Source organism: Indicator indicator, chromosome 10, assembly GCF_027791375.1.
Source record: "Indicator indicator isolate 239-I01 chromosome 10, UM_Iind_1.1, whole genome shotgun sequence".
In the NCBI taxonomy this organism is placed as follows: domain Eukaryota; kingdom Metazoa; phylum Chordata; class Aves; order Piciformes; family Indicatoridae; genus Indicator; species Indicator indicator.
In genome coordinates this window covers 4098603-4121544 of record NC_072019.1, presented here as the reverse complement: position 1 = coordinate 4121544, position 22942 = coordinate 4098603, and positions in this window count along the sequence as shown.

Genomic DNA, 22942 nt, shown 5'->3' with positions numbered 1-22942 from the left:
TCAAACTTTACCAAACTCAAGAGCGCTAATTATAATACCTTAACCTGCCTGAGGACATGCATTAAAATTAAGATGGCAGTAAGAATTACACAAGCTGAAAAATTTTGCAGTAAGAAATTAGAAGTAGATTCTTTTCCTTCTTACATAACCATTTTTAAGTTATTGAAGCAGTTATTTCTGCTAAATAATCATAGCTAATTCTTATAAAAATTGCATATTGCCCCTGAGGACACTAAGACAAGAGGCTGATTAGAGGAAAAAATAAAGCTCATCAAATAGCTTTGTATTGTTCCAGAATCTGGAAGAAGAAAAAGATTTCACTTCCATAAAAATTTTTGAGTCCATGTGATGTTCTTTTATGGAAGACAGGATGTACTATTAAGATTTTGTAAATTCCATCTGTTTCTTTGATTATATGACTGTAAACCTAAAAGCAGGTGTCAACAACCCGTAGTGCCCACTCACATTATACCTTCAGGCTGGGACAGACCCACTGCTGTTTATATTGGTGGAGTCTGGTTTGCATTAATGGGAGCTAGAGGAGGTCCTCCTTGCTGGGAGAAAGTTAGGCCACTCTTGCTGTGACAAGTCACTGGTTTATACTGAAATCTAACTTATCCTCAGGTGGATGAATGCACTGGGTCCATCTTTGCAAAGCAGGTCCTTCCTGATCAGGGTACCTCTTGTCCTGTGGTGGGAAGCAGCAAGTGCCCCTAGCCTGAGGGGCTGGTGGCTTGTGGAGGCTGTGGCAGGTCCTTGCAAGCCCACCTGCTCTGACTTAGAGAAAAAAGTGATAGGAAGCACTGGGAAGGACTGGACAAGAGTGGAAGCCCAGAAACGGGATTTGCTCTTAATAACACTTGGCCCTGCTGCTAATTGTTTTTATGCCGAGAGGACAGCTTTTTCTTCCAAAGGATTAAGTGGAAGTAAGAACAGAATCTAGCTCCTTTCTATTTGGTTCCCCCACCTCCAAGCAGAGACTCACAGGATGATTCTGATTACATTTAACCCTCACAGGTATGTGGTGATCTGTTTACAATGCCGAGTTAGATTTGTGTTTAACGAATGCCACCATGGGCTCTGACTGTGCAATGTTGATGCAGGGGCAGAAACTTCCCCTGATCCAGAGCACACAGGATTTAAACCTCCTTTTTCTGGGCCACGCTTTGTGAGTCTGTTCTGATATATCCATGACACAGCACACACGTAGTTGCATTTTGGACGTATGGTGAGAAGAGTGCTCTGCTAACTTATGTCTCCCACCAATCTCTTTTTCTTCTCCACACGATTTAGGGAATCCAGACCTGCCAGTCCTTTGGAAGGCATGAAAATGGCACTTAGATGGTCTGAATATAACAGCTAAGAGTGTCTTATTTTTCCTTCTCCTTGGGTTGTATTCTTTCACCCTCAGAAACCTTATCTGAGTGACTACTCTTCAGATACATGAGATGTATTTTACTATCCCATGCTGAATACTGAGAAGAGAGGAGCAGAGGCTCCTCCAGCAGTTTTCTCTCCCCCTAAGCAGACAGAAAGAGGAAAAGTCAGAGCAAGGCCCCAGAGAGGGAAGCCCATCTGGGAAGCCGATCTTGCTCTCCTTTTTCATGTGTTTCTAGGGCCGTGGAGGAGCATCTCACACTCGTAGAGATGCACCAGAAGTCTTTGCTAGTATCAGCCTGCCTGCCCCAGGTATGGCCTGATGCTGGTCACAGCCATGTCCAACAGCCTGGGAGCACCCTCTGCCCTCTGGCTGTTGTGGGTGGGATACCCTGATAACACTGCTGGAGGGACCACGTGGCTCCCTCTGAGGAGAGGCATCAGGAGCTGACTCTGAAGCAGGGCTGGCACCAGGCACAGCTGGCCAGGAGTCAGGCAGTCATGGACCTGGTGGTGTTATCCATGGGGCATTAATCCTCAGCCACCTATTTGCAGCCCAGCAAACCTTGCTACAGTTGGATACAGTTCTTGTGCAGGAGGTGTAGAGCAAGTGAGGAGTGTGAGTAGGGAGCTCCTGAGTGCCAGGTGCTTGGAACACAGCCAGGTCCAAGGTGGGAGACCTTCCTGTGGGTACCCTCCCCTTCCACAGGAGAAGCAGCAGCTCCACCCAGGAGGTGAAGACAAGGTTTCAGCTATGTTTGAGGCTATTTCCTGCAGCTGTTGCTGCACCCTCCATCCCCACCATCCTTTGATGGCAAGGTGCCTGTATCACACCCAGCGCTGGGGTGAGTGCCTCGCCTGCCGTGTGATGACGCACTTCGTGGGCAAGGAGGGGAGAGTGAGCCCTGGTTCCCACACATGGGCCAAAGCTCCCTGCTTTCATCCTTGCCATAAACTCGTGCCTGAGGTACAGCCTTGCAAAATACTGGGCAATGTAACCTGCAGTGCTGCTGGGCTGGCTTGAGAAGAGCCTTCTGCTCCGTGAAGGAGAGGTTTCCCTTGGCAAGCCTTCTCCAGTCCCTCTTGTCCTGGACCCTGACCTGGGCACAGACTGTTGGGGCAGGGGATGCTATTGTCCCACCAAAAAAAAAGGTACTTTGCTCCCAGTGTCTGGTGAGAGGCAGAACGATTTGAGATAGGAAGTGCGAGGAGAAGGGTAGGGAGGTGGTGGGGAGAAGCACTTCCTGGGGCTCCATTACAGCCACTGCAGCCCTGGCAGTCTGGGGCAGCTGGCTGTGCAGTGCCCCTCACACCTGCCAGCCAGAGCAACCTGCACCTCCTGGATTTCTGATGGAGAGTGGGTGCTGTTCCCATATGTTACTGAAAGTACCCACTTTGCTGCTCTAAAGCCTCAACCAACCTGTATTATCCAGCCCACTACTGCATGATGATGATCTGTCTGCATTTTTAGCTATAGAAAAAGAATCTACATTTGCATGTGTATTACATGAAAGATCTGAAAACATTCCTGAGGTTTTCTTCAACAAGAACAGTCAGGCAGAAGCAATTTAAATCTATTTTTTTTTGCAAATGTTTTTAAACATATATACACAATTTCACACTTATTAGCAAATCTAATAAGTACCATTAGTTATCTGATTGCATATTTCATAATCACAATACCTCTGGCAAAATTGTCATTCACTGAATCACCAGCTGTTTTCTTATATTTTTATGTTGTATCATAGAGTTCTTTTTTTTCACCTAATTATAGGTGCAAATTAATCAGTTTTGTTGCCTTGCCCAACTGTAGCAATTTTTTCCAGTTTGGACAGCCACAAGTCTATTATATTTATGCAACCTTCAAAACAGAGAACTGTTACTTACCAGCTGATGTAACTCCATGTTTTATAGACTCCTGTATGATGGCTGTGTGGGAACCAGAAGACATTATTAGGTGTAAGTATATAGTACTCTCAGGTGCAAGGTGTACAGCATTGAGTACAAAAGAGGTGCAGCCTGTAAACTTTTCTGGCCTTGAGACCCAGGCTATAATAACCTTCAGTGAAAGTTACCGTGATGAACAACAACAACAACAAAAATATCCAAGAATTCAGAAAGTAACAAGCATGTCTTTGAGTGGACTCTGTACTTTTTCCAGCATTTAGTGACCTGCTGTAAACCATGTATCCCATTTCATGATACTCCCTAATCAGAAGGATTGGAACTTGCGATAGGTTTGGCACTGTCACGTGATTTTGTACAGCTTGATAAGAGGAGCCTGTTATAAAGTGACAGCAAAAGAGATAAGAACTCTTGGCAGATAATGGCAGATAAATGATTAACCTGGAGTGGAGAGGTGCTACGAAGCCTGGAGAGTGGGAGGTTGTAAAGCTGTGGGGTCATAAGAGCATACTGAGTGGATGAAAAGACATACCAACGTAAGTGTAATGACTATAAACTCAGACTTGTGACCTGTCTTCTTGATGTCATCACCTCTTTGCACAGTGGACAGCAAGCATGGCTGCTTTGGCTTCTGTCAACACTCTTTGGATGGCAAAACAAGCAAGCGCTAATTCCTTAAAGGAGGCTTCTGAAGGCTCTTGGGATTTTGCACTCTGAGTAACAGCACCAGCAAATCTCTGGTGGTGCTTTGTCAGACAAAGCCATTTTATTGCCTCAGTCCTCAGGCTGGAGCCTAGCTTGGGGTTGTAGCAATCCAGTTGAAAGCACACACTCTACTTTCTCAGCGGAGGGCTTTTACAGCGTGGTTAAACATTGATATCCCAGGATTGTGATACACAGGCAGCATTGTGCTCACCTTGGAGGCTGCCAGGCACAATACCCATTCTCAGCATGTCAGATGGCTCTCCAGTGTTTTGGTGGAAACATCACAAAGCTGGGCACTTGTGTAGATGCCCTGGAGATTTTCAGCTGTGAGTGGGTCAGATTCTGCTTTCATACCCACCAGAGGAAAAGCAGGGGCAGGCTGGCTCCCTGGGTGAGGCCATGCTGCATTTACAGCCCTCTTAGTGCTGTGTGGCTTCTCCTTGCACTGCAGTGCCACCGGCAGCCTTTGCAGCTATAGCTTAAGTCTGCATACACTTTGTGAGATCAGACTCAAGCCTGAATAATCAGATGATATTTGATATTTCAAGTCTCTTGAAAAATAGACTGAAGTTATTCCACTGTGAGCTACATCTGAAGCCTCTTGAAGTCAGCAGGAGGTTTTTTTCTCTTTAAATTTGTAGTGGGCTGTAAAGTAGCATATGCTCTTTTATATAGTTTGTCATGATGAATAGACTTTGAAGATGAATTGGTGGACAGGTTAGCTCATGCTCAAACTGAACTGCTTTTCAGGCTTGTGTTGGCCAGGAAGAGAGTTAGAGAGCTAGTCTAAAAATGGGGTTGATGTGGCAAACCATGCAGTGATTGGGCATTACAGGCAGGAACCCTGAATTATCTCTTGGTCTCTGCAGCACTGTCCCCATCTAGAGCTCCTCGTAGCAAGGATGGCAGACTGTAGAGGGAAGGCCTATTTCCAGATACTTATTAAACAACCTCCTAACAGAAAGGCTTTGGAGCTGGAGCAGAGCTTACTCTGGCTTGCCAGATGGTCTGGATTGTGTCCCTGTTATTAACCTACAGACAGTTCTAAGTGGTAGTGCTTGAAATCACAGAATGGATTGGAAGGGACCTTCAAGATAAATATCTGAGGGCTGGGGGTCGAGAGGGAGGGGACAACCTCTGCTCAGTTGTGCCCTGTGATAGGCCAAGGGCAATGGATGGAAACTCCAGCACAGGAGGTTCCACCTCAACATGAGGAGGAACTTCTTCACTGTGAGGGACACAGAGCACTGAAGCAGGCTCCCCAGAAGGGTTGTGGAGTCTCCTTCTCTGGAGACTTTCCAGACCCATCTGGATGTGTTCCTGTGTGACGTGCATTGGATTCTATGGTCCTGCTCTGTCAGGGAGGTTGGACTTGGTGATCTTTGAAGGTCCCTTCCAACCCTTAACATCCTGTGAGCCTGTGAACCGCATGTGCATTTTATACTCTTTATTTACTGTGCTGGAGTATATTGATCATACATTTGTTCACCCAATTAACAGCCACAATCAAAGATAGTCATTTGGTCTATGGTACATGAAGCCAGTTAAATCACATATATTTGTACACCCAAATCTTCCAGCAGTCAGGTTTCTCCCTTTTTTTTTTTTTTATAGTTGTAATTATACTTGTAAAGTGAGCAAATTGTACCAAGCCACCAATCTACAAGCCTGATCAAACATACTACGAGTGTTTTTTCAGGGTCACTGATATATTTTATCTGTTTAGGCTGAGTGAAAGCTGGAAGCCAGTTTCTACAACAGATTTCATACAAACCTAAAGAATTTGATCCTCTGTCTATTCTAATTCATCAAATCTATTTTCAGTTCTACTCATTAAAAAAATGAAAATAATAATTTATTTAGTCAGAAAAAATGTCTATGGGGGCTGGGGTTAAAATAAATGAGAAATGCTGCAAATGATCCTGTGGTTAGAAAGTTTCTCCTGTGTCATCAGAGACATTGCTGAAGTGCTGTTGGCCCATCTACAAGGGTCTCTGTAAAGGAATCTGCTGTACGTGGAGGAGAGAGATACTAAATCATAGGAAATATACAGAAACTTCATGCTTTTGGCTTCAAAGGCTGTCATTCCTTTCCTTTTTTGCATCAGTATCAAATGTCAGGGTCACTGAAAAATGTTCTTTTTTTTTTTTTTTTCCTTTCTGATACTTTGTCTCCGTGGATAGAGGAATGCATGCCAGGTGCATAACCAGACAGACTTTTCTTTGCCTTTCTTTATACCTAGTGCAGTGAGGGAAAAGCAATTCACAGGGAAACTCCAGGACAATCTATATCACCCTGTGATCCAACAGCTCAATATGTTTAGCAGTGTTGTGTTTGGGCTCTAGCTGAAGAAAGTACGTAAGGGTGTGCCTAATGAGGCATGTGAGTTATCCCACGGAGGCCAAGTACCTGAGTTTGTGGCTGAATACTTCTCTTGATCAGGAATTTTGCACTGTATCTTTTCACACGGAACTCTGTGATAAAGCAGCCACTGACCTTATTGGAACAGTTTTTAGTAATTGTGGTTGAAACATCATAAACTCAGTTTGTATCCTGGTGTTTTTCAGTTCCCCTATCTTTTTTTTTTCTCCCCTTCTTTTCTTCTTCTCTTTTCATCCTGGGAGGGTAAGGCAAGGCTTTTGAAAGGTAGTTTTATCATTTCAAACATGCTTTCTTATCCCAGGTCTTTCAGGGATAAAATTAATTGAAAACCATTTAGTGTCTTCTTTTATTTTTTTCTTCTTTTTCTTTTTTTTTTTTGCTCTTGCCAGTTCCTGTATGATGAAATTGTCCCTTGTTTGTCCCTCAGACAAATGTACCTGATTTCAAAAGCTTGGCAACAATCCCTCCTTTGACTCTTGCACATTAAATTGTTTTGCAACTACTTGCCACAAAAATGGAGTCAGAAGGAGTTTCTCCTCTCATAGGCATTTTCACAAGTGACATTTCATTTGGGCATGTAAGGATGTTAAGAAGCAATCTCTAGAAAGAGTCTGATGAATGAACAGTGACCTTTTCAAGGAGTTTTAATCCCTGACTTGTGTACATTGGTGCAAATGTATCTAGGTCAGTCAGGATTTTGTAATTTTCCGGTAACATTTTGGATGTTGCTCCTCTGAATCCAGTACATTCCTTAGTGTCTTTCTATCTTGAGGTATTGTCACTTTTATTATCAGTACATCTCAGAAAAGGCAAGTATTCAGCACTGCACACATCAAATGAGGGACATGAACCTGTACTGAAAGTCCAGGGTGAACGTGGCATTGACCATGGCATGGTGCCTACCAGGCATGAGTTGTCTGCTCCTGAGAGTACTCCAGTTGGTTTCAGCTGGAGGTTTGCTTAGGTGGAAAGAGATTTGCAAACTCTGATCTTTGATCTGGAAATCACTATTTAAAAACTCTTATTCATTTCAGTCCTTCTAGTATTCCTCCTGATCTATCACAGACATTTAAAATTCTTTTGGATGCTTCAGTGTATTTTCTCCACCTTCATGAATTTTATATTATTTTACACGTGCAAACACGAGGCATTTAAAAATACAGTTTAATGTCTTTTCCCCAGCAGTTCTGTAAAAGAAATTAAGGGAATTTGATGCATTTGGTGATCTTCTCTTTTTTTTTTTTTTTTCAGTGACGTAATTGCAGTACTGAAATGTGAAGTTCTAACTTTTAAAGTTGTTTCCACCAGCTGATCTCAGTTCCTGTTTGGTCTCACAGTATGACTGCATTATTAAATGTCCACTTAGTCTTTTTCTTACACACATATATTTTTTACATATTATGTTTACCACCTCAGTAACAGAATATACTGGCAGTAAAATACATTTCAGCATATGCTCCTCCTTACTTGTGATTTTCAGCATATTAAAATGCAACTCTGATGAGCAGAAGCATGGCAAGTTCTTTGTGGGTGATCAAAATGCAAACTGTTTTCCCTGATTACATTAATAGGATTAATATTTTACTCTCTCATATGTTTATGTTCTCTGGATGAACACAGTTCAATAGAAGCCATACCTGGAAATAATAACGACTTGTTGGAATTATAAAATTCCTTCCTATGACTTTTTTTTTACTGAATAATTGCTTAAAAATTTATTTCTGTGAATATTTCTGTGAATAGATTAGTATCTAGAGACGAAAGTAAATGCAGACATTGGTAAGCACTTTCTTAGGTTAAATGAGCAATCAGGAAACCTTTAGGACTCCATAGGACGAAAACTCAGTTCTTTGCAGAAGGAAGCATACAGCTGTGGATCACAGAAGTCCTCTTTTTTGGCCATAGCATGAACTATGGTGGGACACAGATTTAGTGCTAGCTCTCTGCAGTAGAGAAATAAAACATTTTCTTGGTGTGAGATGAGCTACCCAGGTAAATTCTTTCTGCCTGTCTGTCTACAGAAGTAGCTTCAATATTAATTTCTGGCTCACCTCCTTTTTCTTCAAGAATCTAATTTATTGGCATGCAAAGAGAAAAGATATTAATTAGTTACTCACATAACCTTTTCAAAGCTTATCTAGGAGATATTTACTAGAAATAACAGTAGAGTGTTTGACTTTGTGAGAAAATAACAGCTTTCCCTGAAACAGGCAGGGGGTAATTACATGCATGTATGTAGCAGTAACAGGTGTTGTGAACTCATCCATCATCTCACATAGCAGCCAGGAGCAGAAAGCAGTTTCTTCTTAGAGCACTATTAATAAAATATCAGGAATATATTACTTTGGAAGAAGGAGAGGAGAAAGAGACTTAAAGTTGATGTCAAGTGGAACTTAAAACCTTTTGAACTTGGTATTAAAACCTTTTGAACTTGACAGCTAGCTTCTCTGTCTTTTCAAGATATGTACATATGTGCAAGGATGATATTGTTGCTATCCCTGCCCCTTCAACATCACCCCTGCCTTCACCTTAGCTTGGGGCATGATGGAAATACCAAGTCTTACCTCAGGAAACGAAATCCTGAAAGATCGTGAGTGCTCTGATGAGTTTCTGACTAATTTCTCCTCCTGAAGGAAGCTGCATGCGTGCTACACTGCACTTGGACCAGCTTTACTGGAGATCATGGAGTAAGCGCAAATCAAATGCGCTAATGGAAGGTGAGAAGTCGGTGAGAGAAAGCAGCTCAGAGTGATGTTTCATGTGTAAGCTCATTTATGTCTGATTAACTGCAGAACTGCATGGAAAGTATATTCAATGGGCCATCTTCCAACCAGAGGGAGGAAGGGCTTAGTGCTCAAGTGGTGGGTCAGATCTGGTACAGATGAGTGCTTCCACTTCCTTCTGTCTTCCTAATGAGCAAATGTAGGTTTTGTCTCCATTTCAAAGACGACTTTCATTGGGAACTACACTAGACAGGAGGGAAAAGTGGGGTAAAAGCCTTTCAGAACTAAGGATTTCTGATAATTTTATGAGTAACTGTGAGAAATGTAGCACCTGGCAGGAGAGATAAGTAGATTTTCCTAAGCTGTGTTATAGGCAGGTAAATATTGCTCTGGTTTATGGCTCTAATAATTAAACAGAAGACTAGTCGTTCTCCTGGTAGTTTAAAACATAAGCTGGCTGTCTTCTGCAGGTATATGCTGACATCTGACCAACAGTGACTATTTTGGATGTAAGCTTCATAGTAAAACCCCATATGAAGTTCAATGGATATATTTCATAAGCATATACAGTACTGAAGAAACACTTTTTTTTTTCAGTTTTCTGTGGTGTAGGCACCACTCTTGGCAAATATTACAGTTCTTAAGAATCAGAACAAGCAGACTTGAGATCTGAGAAATACTCCATTCCTTCAAGAACACAGTCTCCCTAGTGCAGTTACATGAATAATAGATTAGTATAACATGTTAATTAATATTTTTATAACTTTTCATACAATGTGCCCACAGTTTGTTAGACAGCTTACTTATTTTATTTTATATGCTTAGACCACGGTAAAAAATGCAGATGACCCTGGAATTAGAGTGTCTGTATTTTCAGGGGGCACCTTTTAATGAGGCTGTTAATGCATCTGCAGTTGCATGCAAATCTTTAGCTCCTCTTCAGCCATTCTGTTTGTATAGTGCCTAGATCAGGCTGTCTCACATTCTGTTTGTATAGTGCCTAGATCAGGCTGTCTCAAACTAGGGCTTTGGATTTTGTGTCTTGACCTCAGAGCCAGCTGATTTTACTGCTTTTACCTAATGATTACTGGAGCAGCGGTAGGACTTACCATTACTCTTGACTAGCTCCTGTGGTGTGGGACTGTACTCTATCAGTGAATTCCCTATCCAGTCTATGTTGTTGCTGCGTCTGGATTGGACTTTCACGATACCGTGCTTGTGAAAACCTTGCATTGGATGCAAACCAATTGTAGCTGTGTGGTCACACAGCCCTTCTAATCTGCCCACTAGTGCCTTGAGAGGGGACAGAATGCTTGTCCAGGTGAGAATTTTGTTCCAGGATATGTGTAATGTCTGGTTCAAGCCTCCTTTTTTTTGAACAATGATCCCTGCGCCTTGTGTTACCATTAACTTGCTACCATGCTTGACACTCCTGTGTCTGTTGATGGGAGGTAATGCCTGAACAATAGCTATTGACTTTTCATTTCACATTAACAGCACGGCAGCTTCCGAATCTGGTAATGAGGGTAGGATGCCACTGTAGACATTCTTGTTTAGCTGTAACCCCCCCCTGCCTTTCCTGGATTCTTACCTCGTGTCTCAAGAAGCTGATAGAATTCTCTCATTGAGGCATCAGTTTCACAAAGTGTAAAATATATACAGTTTTGTGCTAAGCTTGAAATAAATGTAGTGGATAAATTATTTACCTGAAGCACATGGAGACAAATGACGAACACTGAATGACAGAAGAGGGATGGAATGGGGTGGAAGTTATTTTTGACTCAAGATCAGTGTTCAGGCAAATGTTGAGGGATACTGATTTCAGTTTGTGGAGATTCCAACCAGCTTTTGCACTTTCTTTTTATAAAGAAATAACAAAATAGAATTCTTTAGATCTCATGTTTCTCTCTGCCAGGTCTTTCACTGGCTTCTGTTGTGGACAGCATTCCTCTGCCTGCTGCTGCTTTCCATGTATGTCCGAACTCTTATCTTGGCACCTGCACTAAGAACCTTCTGAAATGCAGATGTTCAGAATGTTCCCAAGTTAGGTTTTTAGGCTACTCTGAGTAATAGTACTGCTACTGTTACTAGAAATTATTCCTTTATATGTAAAAAAAGGGCTACAGTAACCATTCTATGTCTGGAACACTAAAATAGCAGACTGCAGTAGTAGCCTGAGGCTGTACTCTTGCACTGCAGTATTTGGAAAAATAAGGACTGCTTTTAACCTTTGAGCTTGTCCTGTATTTTTTTACCTCCTTTGATAGTGTTGTCCTCAATTGCAGCATGTCATTTGGATCCTTGTGGTTTTGTTTAGCTGGAAAATTGCTATAGACAATGTTGGTTCCATTCCCAAGTCACTCTGGCTACAGTAGATGCTGGGAGCTCTTGGGACCCCGTTCCTGATTTGGTCTATGCTGAAAGCAGCAGCAGAGTGAAAACCTGTCTTGCAGGGACTTTTCCTTAGGCAGAAAAGTTTGTGAAGCTACAACCTCAGTGGTTCTGCCACATAAAAAGACCCTATTCTGTTAAAACAAAACAAAACAAAGCTCTGAAACACCACAGAAAATGCCAAAAAAAAAAAAAAAAAAACAAACCAACCAAACTTTAGTTCTCTGGCTTTATAGTGGATTGTTATGGGACTTGAAGCCAATTCTGATCCTATTGCAAAAGGCTGTTTGTTGAGAAAGGCTTCAGATCAGACAGCCATGTCAATATGTCTAATTGCCTTATGTATTGAAGGTAATTGTGTTGATAACTTCAAAAGTGAATACACATTCATCACATCTAGAAGTGGTTTGTTGGGCTGAGGTCTAGGCAATCTTTATGAGAAGATATCACATCTTATCTGTGAAGCAGCTTCTATGCCTTGATTGCTATAAAAACAACTATGATCCCTACAGTTGAGCCAACCTGCCCCAAATCTAAGCATCCCAGAATTTCCACAGCTATGTTTTTGATTCTGCTAAACCATCTTTGAGATGAGCTGAATAAAGAACACAAGTAAAACATGAGAAAATCAAACCTTCAAGAAACCTGAGCCTCCCTTGCAAGACCTGTGTGCACAGGGAAACCTGGTGGAGTTTCACAGGTTGGACCTGCAAGCCTGTATCTTTCTGCTTATAGAAGATAAAAAGAACCATCTTTAAAGCAGACAGACCAAAGTGGCTGGGTACCAAATTAGGTGATCCTCACTTTATCTCATTTGATTTCATTACCCACAATGTTGAAAGCTGTCTGCACTATATGGGACTTTGTACTTCTCCCTAAGCCTCAACTGCTTATATACCATTGTTCTGAGAAGCTATTTAGAGAATTTTGAATTACTGTGATGATATGATTCAGTCCTAGAGTCACTCCAAAGCACAAAGACCCTATTGTCCTACCAGGTTTCCAAAGTGTTGTAAAGGAGATTTTGCTACTTGTAGTTTTCTGAGCTGTTTGTTATGTTTCAAGCACAACATGCAAGAGGAGAATCCTTAATAAAGTACACAGCTTAGAGATGAAGCCTTCTGGGTACCTTTCCTACACCACGTGGTCTTGCCTTTAGCTAAGGCATCACATTTCTTCTACATTTCTTCACAGCAAGTGTCCTATTTTCAGGACCTTCCACCTGCTTCATGAGTGAGTACAATTTGGTATACTAATGGATTTATTATGGCCTAATGGTTTTCACAGAAATCTGAAGCAGTTTTCCAAAGGTGTGATGTTAAATTAGAGCTAGGTTATTGACAGATGTCTTTCTATTGACACCTCAGTAGAAAACATGTGAATTGTTGTCATCCTGGCTAGCCCAGTGGAAGTCTATCTGAATGCAGAACTGTATATCTGAATGTAGAACTGTAATGATTTATCATTTACCAAGTGTGTCAGCAACACTCACAGTTTAGCTGTAACCATCCTAAAGCTGTGTTTGAACAGTCATAATAACGGATGGGGAAACTCACTGAAATATAACACCTCTCTTTGGGATCAGAACATTTTAGAGAGGCTAATAGAAGTGTTTTTACTGACTTGCAGTTTCTGCTGGATTCAAAAGTGTCTTTGTTTTTCCATTTTAAAGAGGATGATCTTCTCCAGCCAAAACAATTCTATGGTTCTAAGTGTTATTACCCTAAAGTCAGCAGAGATCTTAGGATGAAATGGTGGTGGTGGTGGATGGGAGAAGACAAAGTTGTCTCCTCCTTTCCCTAGAAACCTGATCGTCAGCAGGGCACAACCCTACCTCATGCTTCCTGGATGACTGGGAAGAGAGCTCCCTCAAGTACCTAAGGAAGCAGCCTTACTCCCACGGTCACATGTTTTTACAGGTAATTACATCATGTTCTTGGACTCTTTTCTTATTAATAATTTTCTGGGGAGAGTTTTTTTTTTTAACTCTCACATTATTTCTCTTTCTTCTTTGTGATTATCAAATGAATTTCATCTATGGATGTTCACAAAAACCAATAATGTAAGGCAATGTTGATACAATTGATACAAGCAGTTTATGGTCAAAACAGATTCAGCCCTGTTAGCAGGGAGGAGCTGTTCTGTAGCAGGGTTTCCTGTACATCTGTGCTAAAGTGGAGCACATCTCATCCTAGTGAGGGAAGTGCCACATATGAAGCAATTGGACGCAATCTGTAATATGGAAGAGAAAATGATAGATGAATGCATAAAAATGCCTTTATTTTGCTGGTATTTGTGTTGAAGGAGCTATTTTACAATCCGAACAGTCACAAGGGTCTGCCCTACCAAGATGAGGACAATGAGAAGGCAGAGTATTCTATTGATCTGTCATTATAATGTAGTACACAGAAAGTGCACTAGAGTTAATCTGAGAAGTGCCAAAAGTGCATTTTAACTGTGACATGATTTCTTTTACTGCAAAACACCTCAGATGAGACATGCATAGCGGTGTATAAAATGCAAAGGCGGTCAGAATGCTTTTGGTGATCTGTAAGCAGTGTTTAAACCTGTGATTCCACAGGATGTTTTTATGAGAAAAGAGTAGTAGTGTTACTCCTGAGATCTACTGTATTTTGATGTTATGTTATTGTTACGTGTCCCTTCTCTGTCTACTGGACTCAGTTGGTCACTTTTCAGGTAGTATGAATTCAAAAGAGTTTTGTTGAAGTCAGTATTGAGCTATGATAGTTCACACTTGCTGAAGATCTAGTCCAGTGTTCACAAAGCATATTGAAATAAGAGCTAACAGGTACCACAGAACTGCAAACTATTACATCAGTGAAAGAAAACTGTCTTTGACTTTTACCAACAAGAAACTACAGAAGTCTGAAATAAAGTCTTGGACACATCATAACTTTAATTTGCAATGACTTCTGTTTTTCTGCTATTGATTCTGTATTTTGTTATATACAGTAAAAGATCCTGACTGACTCAACATCATCATCCCTTCGTCCCAGATTAACACTGGTCAGAACTGCTCTGCTTGGAATTACAGTTGGTAGATCCTTGGATGTGATGAGAGTTTTCTGTAAATAGTCTGAAGCCAAAGATTTTGGAAGAATTTCAGTTTAAGAAGAAGAAACTGTCTGAAATGCTGTTTTTCCTTTCAACATGATTGGTGAGAAAAGCCAGTTTAGTCATGGTTGGTTCTACTGGGAGAGGGGGAGGCAGGGGATGCACTTCATATCACAAACTTGATTGATGCTTCTACATGCTCTCATGATACAAGAGGAAGGTGTTTCAGTGCTAGGTTCTGTCAGTCTTGAGACCTGGCTAGTCTTTCTGCTTTTGCTGCAGCAGAGTATCTGGGAATTTACTTTAGCTTGGGAACCTTGGCCAGGGAGCTTGGGAGCCAAATTGGGAATGATGTCTATTTGCACTGGCAGACAGTGAATGGCTGGCGCTGAGCATAAGTAACCCATGATGTGAAGCTTTGAGGTGCAATTAGTTTTGAAACAGTACTTAGTGTCAGTGTTTCTGAAATCTTGACTTTCTGAGGCGTAGAAGTCTGTCCTTTTGAATATTCTTGAATAAAGTATAAGGTAATCTTTCTTCTGCATAGGTGTTCTGCATGTACGTCTCACAGTGAAAAATGTGTGTCCTTGGGCCTGATGGGATGAACGCTTCTCTTGGTTACATGAGAGAAAATACAGAGTGAAGTCCTAGCTGTTGCTTAGCCATGCAAATGAGGGCTGAATTCATCCCTCTGCCTAGATCTGGTATTTTGCATAGAAATGCTGAAACATACTCACAGTTGCAAGAATGTGTCTGTGTAGTCTACATCTCCAATTTTAATTTTTGAGCCATGCGTAAGAGCCTCCAGGGAACACTGTGTACTGTCAGCAGAAGTTATCTTTTTGATGAATCAGGCACATTGTTTGTACCCCTGCATTTGATAGACGTGTTGTAATAAGGTCCTGAACTGCTTACTGTGTCTTTATGTACCTTCCCTCTCAGCAGTTGTAACTATTGTGCTGCTTGACCTATATTAATGGTACTACAAACAACAAGTTTAACCATTAACTTGTGAGCCCTGTTTAAATGGATTTTTGCCAAGGGATGAGAACTGAAGATTTAAGGAGGTAAAAATTAAAAAGAGAGCTACCAAAGTGAAGCTTATCAGTGCTGATGTGGAGGCTTGGAAGGACTCAAGAATAAAACCTGACATATTATTGTGGTCTGAACTAGTGCTACTCAAGCTATGGAAAAGTGTTGTCCTGGATGTTTTGTTCAGTTAAATAATTTGTTCATTTTATCTGTTTGGCTCTTCCGGTGAAGCTTGCTTGCTGTGTTATCTATATCAACACATACCCTGTAGCAAGAGCAGGCTGAGAGGGTTATGCTGTTCAGGTGAAAGGAGCCAGTGCCAGACCAGTGCTTTAGGTATAGAAAGAGCAGGCTGAATTAGTTGGGCTGCATCTCAGGAAATAAAGTTATATGCAGAGTACTTGAAATTTAGACCATTTAATAAAAGCCAAGATTTGCATTTCTAATACATAAAATCATAGAATTGTTAAGGTTGGAAGGGACCTCAAGGATCATACAGTTCCAACCCCCCTGCCATGGGCAGGGACACCTCACACTAGATCAGGTTGCTCAGAGCCACACCCAGCCTGGCCTTAAAAACCTTCAGGGATGAGGCTTCTACCACCTCCTTATTACCACAACTCCTCAGGAGTAAGCAACTGTGGCTACTGATCCATGGTAACTGTCCCACATGTGGAAGAAGCCAACAGCAAATATGTGATGATTCAATATCTGCTGATGTCTGATCCTTTGTGGAAAAGTGATTCTCTGCATCGAAGTTTATTGACACTAGTTTTTTGGTTTGTGGTGTTTTTTTTTTTTTTTTTTGTGTGTGTGTTTGGTTTTGAGTTTTGGTGTTTTGTTTTTTTTTTTTCCCCCCACTGTGGTTCTTAGAGCGGGCATCCAAAAATTAAATTGAAGGAGGGGAAGCAATGTGCTCTGAAATGTCCTGCTCAAACCTTCCTCTTCCCTGATAAAGCTGCCTCATCTTATGCATGCAGGCATTTAAATCTGCTACTGTTTCCATTTGGTAGGTTATCTCTCTGCTGGGATTTCACTATTCTGGCTCCACAGGGCATATGCAGGTGTCTTGTGCAATCAGATAGTGTGTATCTGTGTCCTGCCTGGTCTTGGTGATTGACAGTGCCAAAAACGTGTGCTTTAGCTAAAAGTAGCAGCTGATACTCATAGGTGCAAATGTCTTTAGTTCATTCTCTGCAGCTGAGCTGCTCTCGGGCATTGTCACAGCTGTTGTGAATCAAGCATTAAGTAGCCCTGAGCACACAAACAAAGCCGAGAATGTGAGCAAAAGTCCCTCACGTGTGAGTCTGCTGTGAGGACAGTTGAAGAAACACAGAACCGACTCTTTTAAATGCAACAAAACTTGCACTTAAAAACGTGCTTTCGAAACGTGGTGTTAATATGCTGGTTCTTATTCTGATGTGCTTAAATCCAGGTGAGTAGAACTTAATTTTTCTTATCACCAATAGAGATTTTTGGTTGAAATGGATAAACTGAGAGTAATCCTTGTCATGGCTGGTCTCAAGAGTTGCTAACTGAGTAATATTCTTTGGGCCTTGCTTTGAAGATTGTGAACAGCTTGGTAAATAAGCAATTAAACTGCAAAAAGCTTTGTAATAGCAAGGAAAGCAGTGAGCAAGACTATCATCAGCTTAATGATATATAAGCTAAGTCAGGGAGGGAAGCTCACGATTCTGTCTGCCAGATTTCCCTAACCAGTGATTTCCTTGTCTTAGGTTCCTAAAGGAAAAGAGGCATAAAGCCACCCTTAAAAGGGAGTGATCTCAATTAGAGTCAACAGGAGAAAAACAGCAAAACTGGGGGAGGCTCACTGGGAGTAAACAAAAATGCAATTGTGTCAACAGAATTTTTCTTTTCTCTGGGTAAAGGCCTCAACGTTTTCCAAGGCTTCCATTTAGTCAAGTTAAACTGGTATAGGTGATTCCTTAGGGTTATTTCTGCTCACTGTATTTTGCTACTCCTGAAATGCTACAGAGATAAGTGTAGCTGAGGGAAATCGGTTTGAAAGTTGGTCTATATGTGTATCAGCATTAATTGCTTTAATCTGGATTAGCAGGCACAGTTTTGCTTCACTTGAAGTAAAGGTAGGAGCAGGGTAGGCCCCCGTGGCTACTCTCCTCCTCATTTCTTGTCTATCTGTCTCTTCAACTCGGAAACAGCAATGCTCAGAATGAGGTCACAGCACCGTGATTTTGTTCTGAACGTTAACTTTTGTTCTAGCAGCTGTGTTGGCTGGCACCCATGCAAGGAAATTTAGCATTTCCCACTGTATTGGTACAACAGTATGATTTTTATTTTGCTCTGAGCCTAATGGGCACATTCTGGCTTGTAATCATGAGAGGGCCTGGCAGATGAGCTTTTGAGATGCTCCTCCACAACTCCCTAGAGTTTTGTGTTCAAACTGGCTTGCAAGTCAGATTTTTTTCTTCTTCTGGCAACTCCATGTAGGAAAGCTTGTTTACTTACTAGTTTAAAGCACCTTGTTTGGGTGTTCACATATTAACCTGACAAGAAGGAAAGGAAAAAATCTGAAGTTTAATGAACTGTCTCCTTTTAGACAGTGTTCAGGTGTGTGAGAAACGAAAGGCAGACAGAGTGCGACCTGTGCAAATATGGGCAAGAGAGGTTAAAGCAAAGCAGCAGATTTAACTTCACATCTTGTTACAACTTACAAAACAGCTGTCTGCCAAGTGGAGTATTTTGTGACCCAGTGACAATAACCTGATACAACAGCACAATTCAGTTACTCTTTGCTTGTTTAGTCAGTCTCTCTATCCTGCATTAAGTTAGTCTCTCTCTCTCTAGCAGCTGTCATGATAGGACACCATCTTTTAGTATCTTGGTACTTCTGTGCTAAAAGGCTGGTGTGAGCTGTCTTGAGAGAATTTTTGTCTCGTATCAGAGCTATAAAGGTTATCTCAGCAAATAGAATAAAGCTGGCTAATGATCGCCAGCTTTATGCCCTTTTGTTTCAGGGGATAGGTTCAAGAATACAAAAAGCATCTGGGAGAAAATAGTCTTCATTACACATCAGTAAAGATAAGTAGCTGTTTTTTAGGCTACTTACCACCTGTATTTTCATGTAAAGTTTGATCTTTTTCTGAGTATTTCTCTCTCTTATGCAGATCTATAGAAGGTAATAGAAGTCTTGATTGTCTTAGGATTGAGTAATTGTGTTGTTTTTATTGAAGACATCTTGGAGAAGGCAAACTCATTGGAAGCGTCAGGGAGAAATAGAAATAATTTCTGTTCTTTATGTGGCTGTTCTGAAACAGGACTGCCAGCTGGAGGCAGCTATATGTAGGTACAAGACTGCAGCTGAGAGGGTAATCTAAATTCTTTAAAAGCAACTAAATGGTACTTGCATTTATTGGAAACTATGTGCAAGGTAAAGCTCAGCAGCAAGGAAATCTGTTGTGAAATTACAAGAAAAGAAAAGGACCATGTTTGCATACTGCTACATTTTAAAGCATTACTAGGACAAAGTGGGTACTATATCCAGATCAAGCAGGCCTATATGCAGGTCAAGAAGAGATAGATTTAAAAAAAAAAAATTGTACAGGACCAAAGTGTCTTCTGCATTTGTGGCCAAAAGGCTGAGGCATAATGTCAATTATTCACTGAAAACTTGGACTCAGTATATTTGGACTTTTAATAGCATTCAAATTGACATACAGAAGCAAGTCTCTTAGGCCAAGAAACTTGCCTTTATTTATTTATTTCATTTTATTATCCTCACGTTGTTGCTTTATCTCTGGGCTTCTCAGTGCTTGCTTCTTTCCTTCTTTTATGACTTGCTCCTGCAGAGTCTCTTTTTACATAAGTTTCAGCTGTGCTACTTGCTCCAGTGATCTTATTTGGCAGTTACTCCAAAGGATGCACTAGCTTCTAAATGCAATAGTTTGCTTTCTGAATGAAAATTTGGATTTTACTCAAATCCAAAGTTTCTGTGACATTGTAGAGGGCCAGAATCCTGAGACCATTGTGTTATCCACCAAATAAAAAGAAGTCTTCCTGAAGACATGAGGAAACTAAAAATACAGCTTTTACTGGACAATAATCCTGAGTTTCCCCAGTAGTCCAGGTATTTGATATATGATAAAGTGCCCATAAAACTCACTTGGTTTTATGCTGTTTTTACTACTTCCATCCAAAAGTCTCCTCTTCAAGACACAGAAAAATTTGAAGCTACTCTTTTATGATCCTCAATTAAAGTGACATCTCTTGTTATGAAAGACTTAATGGTGCTTTTAATAATCTTCTAAATATTTTATTCTTTGTGGAGTAGCCTGGACATATGTATAAACAAATGAGCCAAATGGCTCTTCACAAGAGCTGTGGTAAATGTACAAGTGATTTTGCTGCCTTGAAAACAGGAAAAAAACCCCAAACCTCTCTTGTGTTGCATCATTCTGGCTGGGAAGTGCTCAAAGTTATTGTGACAGGGCTGTATTTTGAGCAATTGTTGGTGATTTGTTTTTTAGCACACAAAGAAAGTAATAAATCTGTCACCCAGAAAAATCAGGTTGTGACCTAAAGGAAAGAGCAAATTGTGGCTTTAGGTAAAAAAGAGTGACCTGTCTATGAGGGTCATTTATCATTATAACAAAATTGCTGGTGCTCTCCTAGCTGACCAGGAAGAAAGGCTGTGGTAAGCAGAATTGAGGGATGCAAGCATCCGAATATTTTTAACTGATCAATAGTTTCAGGATTTACAAGCAGCCAAAGACCTGTCAGCATACAGAGCAAGTGCACTGCATATCTACTCTCAAAAAGAAAATGAGAGAGAACTGGTTTAATTTGGCACTTAAAAAACAAAAACATTTTAGATTGGGCATAGTTTAATTCAAAACTATCTCTTAGTACGGATGACTTCAGCAGCCTGTGTACTTTCTGCACTAGTACAAAAGTAAGTATCAAAGCAAAGTCCCCAGGAAGGTGAAAACAATAAGTAATCAGCAGCATAAAGCTTTTCAAGGTGGTGGTAGCATTACTTTCTAATACTGAATGTGGCACATTCAGAGTGTCGTAGAATCATAGAATTATTAGTGTTGGAAGGGACCTCAAGGATCATCCAGTTCCAACCCCTCTGCCATGGGCAGGGACAGCTCACATTAGATCAGGTTGCTCAGAGCCACACCCAGCCTGGCCTTAAAAACCTTCAGGGATGGGACTTCCACCACCTCCCTGAGCAACCTGTTCCAGTGTTTCACCACCCTCACGGTGTAAAACTTCCTAACATCCAATCTGAATCTACCCATTTCTAGTTTTGCTCCATTCCCCCTAGTCCTATCACTATTTGACTTCCTACAAAGTCCCTTCCCAACTTTCTTGTAGGCCCCTTTAAGATACTGCAAGGCCAAAATAAGGTCTCCTTGGAGCCTTCTCTCCAGACTGAACAACCCCATCTCTCTCAGTTGAGCCAGCCCTCTGTTCATCCTCATGGCCCTTCTCTGGACACGTTTCATTACCTCCAGATCCTTCTTGTAATAGAGGCTCCAGAACTGGATGCAGTACTCCAGGTAGGGTCTCACCAGAGGGGTGTAGAAGGGGAGAATCACCTCCCTTGACCTGCTGACTATGCTTGATGCAGCCTAGGCTCTGGTTGGCTTTCCAGGCTGCAAGTGCTCAGGGCTGGCTCCTGCTGAGCTTCTCATCCACCAGCACCCCCAAGTCCTGTTCTTCAGGGCTGTTCTCAAGCCAGTCACTGCCCAGCCTATATCAGTGCCTGACCCAGATGCAGGACCTTGCACTTGGTCTTGTTGAACCTCATGAGGTTGTCATGGGCTCACCTCTCCAGCCTGTCAAGGTCTCTCTCGATGGCATCCCTTTCCTCCAGCCTGTCTGCTGCACCACACAGCTTGGTGTCATCAGCAAACTTGCTGAGGGTGCACTCAATGCCACTCTCCATGTCACCACAAAAATGTTGACAAGACTGGTCCCAGCACTGATCCCTCAGGGTCTCCACTTGTCACTGGTCTCTGCCTGGACATGGACCCATTGACAGCCACTCTTTGGGTGTGGCCATCAAGCCAGTTCTTTATCTACTGGATGTCCATCCATCAAACCCATGTTTCACCAGCTTGGAGACCAGGATGTGGTGCAGGACAGTGTTGAAGGCTTTGCTCAGGTGAAGGTAAATGACATCAGTTGCTCAGCCTTCATCTCTTAATGTTGTGACCTTGACATAGAAGGCCACTGGGTTTGTCAGGCAGGATGTGCCCTTGGTGAACCCCATGTCTCAGAACTTATTTGGGACATGTGGTTACACTGAAAGTAATAATCCCAGGCTGGTTTGGGTTAAAAAATAAACTCCCAAACTTCTTTCTTACTCAGCCATCATTCATTTCATGTTATCCTATATGAACTCTCTTTCGTATGTGTCTTACAAGAAAAAAGAATAGCAGAACAAGTTCAACACCACAACTGAGGCTGGCAGAGATTGTGTTAATTGCAAAGGATATGTTCAATCAGTTCAAGTCTGACTTCACAGTATCACAGTATATCAGAGGTTGTAAGGGACCTCAAGAGATCCAACCCCCCCCTGACAGAGCAGGATCACTCAGGGTAGTCTGCCCAGGAATGCATCCAGGTAGATTTTGAAAGTCTCCAGAGAAGGAGACTCCACAACCTCTGTGGGCAGCCTGTTCCAGTGCTCTGTCATGTTGAGGTGAAACCTTCTATGTTCAAGCTTGAACCCATTGTTGTCTTATCATCGTGAACCACCAAAAAGAGCCTGGTCCCCTCCACTTGACACCCACCCTTCAGATATTTAACACATTTACAAGATCCCCTCTCAGTCTTCTCTTCTCCGGACTAAATAGCCCCAGGGATCTCAGTCTCTCTTCATAGGGGAGATGCTCAAGTCCCCTAATCATCCTCATGGCTCTCTATTGGATTCTTGGACTTGCATGGAATATCAGCTGAACATGTTTTGAAATGAAAAAAAACAGAAAAGATGAGTTCTCTTTATGTCATTATTCTTAAGTATCAAATCTTTCTCAGAATTTAAAATACTTCTGGTTAATTCTAGAAAACATTTCTCCTGCTGGTCAGTCTGTTCTAGTTGTGAATTTTCACTTTAATTTGTTTTTGTAGAGTTTGCAAGGGCATAATGAAAGGAGGGTGTGCGTGTGGAAACCCAACACAATTTCTTGCCCAGCAATTTTCATGCTGATTGCTAATTTCCGTCGATTGCCTTAGTGCAGAATTGTCTTATCAGACCAGAACATCCAAAGCTAAAAAACAATCCTAACATGTTTAGAGAAGCATTTATGATTCAGGCTATCACCTATCACTAGACATTGCCAGTACTGCACTATACTAGGAAT